We start from the raw sequence: 6,077 nt of genomic DNA on the forward strand, positions 1-6,077 counted from the left end.
GCACTAACTTTGTAGGCCACAGGGAAGCTACTATTATTAGTTATAGGCCACAGTATGGATCTTATAATGTTAAAGACCAAATGGGAGTCACCCACCTCTTCTTCTTTCAACATAACAGATCCACTCTGTCTTTCACCAAGGACTTCCTGCTGTGGAGTGGACACAGTCATCTCCAAGACCATGACAGTGCCCAAGCAAATCATCAAGCAAGTAAATCACTGCAGCTAAGCAGCACAAGAGCATTATGGACTGTGTGGATTATATCCCCAGGGAGCAGGGAGTCCTGTCCTTCTGGCATGGTAGCCTGGCCAATGTCACCAGATACTTCCCCACCCAGGATCTCAAATTTCCTTCAAAAATAAACAGAAGCTGATCTTCCTGGGTGGTGTGGACAAGAGGACCCAGTATGGTGATACTTTGCAGGGAACCTGGCATTAGGTGGTGCTGCAGGATCTACATCACTGTGTTTTTTGTGTCCTGTTGATTTTGCCCAAACCTGTCTAGCAAATGATGTGGGGAAAATTGGAGCTGAAAGAGAATTCAAAGGCCTGGATGACTGGCTGTTTAACATCTACAAATCTGATAGGTCTAAGGGTCTGTACCAAGGCTTTGATGTGTCTGTTCAGGGCACTATCATTGACTGAGCTGCCTACTTTGGTATCTGTGATACTGCAAAGGGAATGCTTCCAGATTCCAAGAATATTCACATCTTTATCAGCTGGATGACCACAGTCTGTTACTGGCATTGTTCTATGACTTCCTGTCCATTTGATACTGTTTGTCACTGTATGATGATGCAATTGGAGTTCAAAGGAACTTACATCATGTATGAAGGCAAGCTTCACTGCTGGAGGAAGATTGCTTGTGATGAAGGAGGCAAAGCTTCTTCAAGGACACATAGTCAAATATTCTTAGAGGCATAGTGATGCTTTTGTACTTGTCTCCTGTGATGAAATAAAGAAGTTTACATAAGTTATTTCCTGGATTTTATACCCCTGTGAACAGGCATGTTGTATTATATAACATGTCTTGGGCATTCTGAACACTCTTGGCTGCTTATAAATGGCAACTATATAGTTGTTGAAAATGGGAAGAAATAATATTCATCTGACCAGTTTTCTCTTAAAGCCATAATGATAAAGATGATGATGATGTAACTCAATGATATTTTATGTACATATTTTTAGTTGTAGGTGGACACAATATCTTCATTTTATTATCATGAGTTGACGAGAATTGAACCCAGGGCTGCACATGTGCTTGGCAAGTGCTCTACCACTGAGCCACAACTCCAGCCCAGAATCATATTTTTTTGTCACTTCAGATAACAAATTTGGACAAATAAAAGTATCTAAAAACAAACAAAAAGACCATATGGAAGTTATTAAATTAGACTTAGATGCCATAGTATGAATATCAAATTAGTATTAATGGTCACAGGACACCTATTATAAAAGAAGCTATAATAGAATATCATTTATATTAGAAGCCACAGTGCAGCTGTGGCTTTAGATACTATTGTATAGATATTATATTAGTGTGAAATATCAAAGGTTTCTATTTAATAAATTTTTGATCACATTGATTAGATATTAGATTAGATATTAGTATTGCAGCCCACAGTGCAGCTATTATATTATTTTTACTTGGTATGGTACGTATAACATATTAGTATTAAAGGCTACAGGGAAAATAATACATTAGTTTAAGATGCTGTCGAGAGGTGCTTATTATACTTTGATGGCCAAGGGAAGCTTTTATGATACAAGTTCATATAATACCTATGCTGTAGTATAGATATTATATTAGTATTAAAGGTCACATGGAAGCTCTTTAGTCTTAAATGCTGTAGTCTGGATACCAACTTAGAAATGATGGTCAAAGGCAGTTATTTTACTAGTTTTAGATGTTATATATGGATACTGTATTAACACTAGATACTATAAATAAACTAATATATTTCTTTTTTTGGTATAGGGGACTGACTGAACTCAGGGGCACTCAACCACTGAGCCACATCCCCAGTCCTATCTTGTATTTTATTCAGAGACAGAGTCTCACTGAGTTGCTTAGTGCCTCCCCATTGCTGAGGCTGGCTTTGAACGCACCATCTTCCAGCCTCAGCCTCCTGAGCAACTAGGATCACAGGACCACATCACCACACCCAGTACATTACATGACTTTTACAAGCTCTATTATCAATACGATTTTGCCACATGGCTGCCCTTTATCACTTTCTGATGCTGTAATATGAATATCACATCAGTATTAAATGCCAAAATTTAGATGTTAATCAATTTCTCATGCTCTAATATGGATATCATGTCATTAATAAGGCCACAGGCACCTATTTTAACAGTTTTTGATACTACAATTCATATACCACAATGGTATTAAAGGCCACAAAGCAGCTATTTTATCAGTTTCTGATGCTATACTATAGATATAACATTCATACTAAAGCCCACAAGGCAGGTAAAATGGTTTATTATTGTAGTACTAAAATCAACAATGCAGCTATTTACATTGGTTTTGGACATTATAGCATGGATATTATATTAAGATTAATGGTCACAGGGAAGCTATTATATTAGTTTCTCATGCTGCATACTGATTTTCAATTGCACTAAACCTAAAAGAATTTATTATACTAATTTTACATGCTTTAGTACATATATAAAACATCAATATTAGAGCCACAGGGCAACCTATTTTATTAGTTTTACATTCTGTAGTATGAATATAAAATTAATATTAAAGCCTGCATAGGGGCATAACATTATATTAAGAAGTCACCATATGGATATAACATTAATGCTAAATGCCCCATCATGGCTATTACATGAGTTTTCCATGCTAGTGTATGGATATGATATTAGCACTAAAGATCACAGGGCAGCTCTTATGTTAATTTTAGATATATATACAGATAACGAATGAGTACTCAAGGCCACAGGGCAGTAATTTTGAGCTCTTCTTGTAATAGTATAAATCCTGTATTACTAATAGACACTACAAGAAAACCATTATGTTACTTTTAAATGTCATGTTATCAATATAATATTATTTATAAAGGTAAAATGGCAACTATTATTATCAGATGTTATAGAATGAATACACTGTCATTGTTAAAGTCATAGGTCAAATATTTCATGTGTTTTCTGTTCTAGATTATCAGTATTAAAGGCCAAAGTGTAAATATTTTTATCACTTTCTCATCCTATAATGCAGATCTTATACCAGTACTAAAGGAAACAAGGCAGATATATATCAGTTTCTGAAGTTCTAAAATGAACATTCTACCATATGGAAGGCCACAGAACAGTGTTATATCACTTTTACATTATGATATGTACAATTTGTTTATATTAAAACCCACAGAAGAGGTGAAATATCATAGTCTTAAAATACAGATAATATATTAGTATTAATGCCATAGTGCAGTTTTTTTTATCAGTGTTAATGATATATGTGGATATTATATTATTATTAAAAGATACAGGGAGCAATCATATTAGTAATAAGTGATATTTTTTAACTTTATCACATTAGAATTAAAGGCCACAGTTTATATATGACATTATTTTGTGATGCTGTTTTATGGATATAACATTAATACTAAAGACCACAGGACATGTAAAATGAATTCTCATTTTGGTACCATATACCGCAAGGCAGGCACATTATCATGTTTAAAAGCTACAAATATGTATACCAGCTCAGCACTGAGGGTCACAAGGCAACACCTTGCAGTTTCTCTGTTCTATTATAACTGTCACTGCCAAAGACTTGGCAGCAGCTGCTCTATCACTGCTCTAATATGCTTGTCATGGCATACTAAAGGCTAAAAGGCACCTGTTACATAAATTCATGGGTCCATGGGAATAGCATACCAGTCCTAAAGGACACAGGGAAGCTATTTGATCAAGTTTTGATACTACAACATGGACAACATACCAATATTAAATGGCCAAGTATATCAATTTTATCACTTTTTTATGCTATAATTTGAATCTCTTTTCAGTTGTAAAGTCCAAAAGGCAGCTATTTTATCAGTTACAGATGCTATTAATGGGTATCTGGTCAGTACTGAAGGCCACATGCATCTGTGATATTAGTTTAAATGCCATGAGGAGGATAATTTACTAATTTGGAAAGCCCCAGGAAGCTGTAATATCAATTTCAGTTTTCAAATACAAATGTCCTAGTAGCATTAATGCCACAGGGCATTTATTATATGAGAATTGAAGCTCTGCATGAAAATTAGATTATTACTAAAGGCCTGCAGGGAATGATTAGTAACAAATGCCACCATATGGTTACCATGTTAACATTAAAGGCCACACTATATATGACATTATGTGATCTGCATGAATACAAGTGACATTAATAACTACAGAGAATGCCACATGGATTTTCTTTTTCATTCAAAAGGCCAAAAGTTGCCCCATTATCAGTTTTTAAAGCTATAATGTGGATATCATGTGAGAATTGAGGGCCATGAGGCAGTTTTCTTATCAGTTTTCAATGCTACAAAGTGGATTTCAAATGAGTACTGAAGTCCACAGGTCATCTGTCTTATCATTTTAACATGCTACAATTATGGAAAATGTTTTAATACACAAGGCCACCAGCCAGCAGTTTTATCAAGTTTTGATACTATAATATGGACATTATGTCCCCAATAAGGCCACAGGCATGTAAAATGAATGATCATTTCCTACAAATGCACAAGGCAGACTTTACAATAGATTTGGATGTTATAGTGTGGACAGCATATTAACATAAAAGGTCACAGGGAAGCAATAATATTAATTTTACATGCTACATTGTGATATCAAAATAGTATTATAACCAGAATAAGTTATATTAATTTTACTTTCTAAACTATGGATATTTTATTATATTACTATTAAAGGGCATAAGGCAGCTGTTAAATTAGCATTAGGTGGTTACTATGGATATCTTTTTAGCATTAAAAGCCACAGGTCATATATTATATTAGTTTCTTAGAGTATGGATATGACATTAATAATTAAGCACAGTACACATGTAACATGGATTATCATTTTAGTGTGAAAGGCTACTGGGTAGTTATTATATTGGTTTTGGATGCTATGTCATATATATTATATTAATATTAAAGGCTACAGGGAATCTAGCATATTAATTTTACATGCTACACTATGTATATCTTAATAATAGTAAAACCATAGGGCAGTTATTAGCTTATAGGCTATGGTGGACATTACCTAAATGTTAACAGCCACAGGTTAGCTCTTATGTCTCTCTTAGATGCTACAGTATGAACAGTTTATTAATAATAAAGTTCACAGGGCAGATATAATATTAGTTTTAGATTTTATATAATGGATATTATATTAGTATTAAAGACAACAATGCAGTTACTCTATTACTTAAGAGTACATACATTACATAAATATTAAGAGCCAGTAGACTGCTATTTTATTAGTTATAGATGCTATAGTTTGCATATCATGTAAGTATTATAAGTCTAAAGGAATCAATTACATTATTTTAGATTGCCTATCATATTAACATGGTCATAGGAAAGCTATTATATTAACTTTAATTGCTATAGAATGGATGTACTATATAGTATAGTATTTAAATATCATAGGGCAGCTACTATTTCATGTTCAGGGGGCAAGTTCTGATATGTTATTAATATTAAAGGTCACAGAACAACTATAATATTAGTTTTAGAGGTCACATTGAGAATATAATATTAATGTGAAATTCCACAGGATAGCTATTATATTATAGGCTACCTTATGGATATTGCATTAGTCATAAAGGTCACAGGACAGCTATTTTATGAATTTTAGAAGCTACTGTATGTATATTATGGAGTATTAAAAAGTCACAAGGTAGCTATTTCTTCTGCTTCATGCAGGGGGACTTTCTCCAGAAGATCACAGACAATGTGGACACACAGAGAAACTTTCCAATGAGAAACCTGAAACGCCCTGCCTCAGCCAGGTGAGCACAGTCAGTACTAACAGGACATTTCCCTTTGGGACCTGAGATGACAGAGATGCTGTCCACCTCTGTGA

General features: G+C 34.1%; 1 pseudogene across 1 annotated transcript; it reads left to right on the forward strand.

The window, feature by feature from the left end:
• Positions 1–217: 217 nt before the first annotated feature.
• On the forward strand, positions 218–972 carry LOC306652770 (ADP/ATP translocase 2-like; annotated as a pseudogene). Its single transcript has one exon. The product of its transcript is annotated as an ADP/ATP translocase 2-like (transcript).
• The last annotated feature ends 5,105 nt before the right edge of the window (positions 973–6,077 follow it).

The sequence above is a fragment of the Sciurus vulgaris genome, assembly GCF_902686455.1.
Source record: "Sciurus vulgaris genome assembly, contig: HiC_scaffold_570_arrow_ctg1, whole genome shotgun sequence".
NCBI classification, from domain to species: Eukaryota; Metazoa; Chordata; class Mammalia; order Rodentia; family Sciuridae; genus Sciurus; species Sciurus vulgaris.